Below are 264 nucleotides of genomic sequence, written 5' to 3'. Positions count from 1 at the left end.
GCAATTGTTCCCCATGAACGAGGAATTCCCAGTAAGCGCGAGTCGTAAGCTCGCGTTGATTACGTCCCTGCCCTTTGTACACACCGCCCGTCGCTACTACCGATTGAATGATTTAGTGAGGTCTTCGGACTGGTACGCGGCATTGACTCTGTCGTTGCCGATGCTACCGGAAAGATGACCAAACTTGATCATTTAGAGGAAGTAAAAGTCGTAACAAGGTTTCCGTAGGTGAACCTGCGGAAGGATCATTACCGACTAGACTGC

This window comes from Schistocerca americana, chromosome 3, assembly GCF_021461395.2.
Source record: "Schistocerca americana isolate TAMUIC-IGC-003095 chromosome 3, iqSchAmer2.1, whole genome shotgun sequence".
NCBI classification, from domain to species: Eukaryota; Metazoa; Arthropoda; class Insecta; order Orthoptera; family Acrididae; genus Schistocerca; species Schistocerca americana.
Note: the sequence above shows the minus strand (reverse complement) of the source record.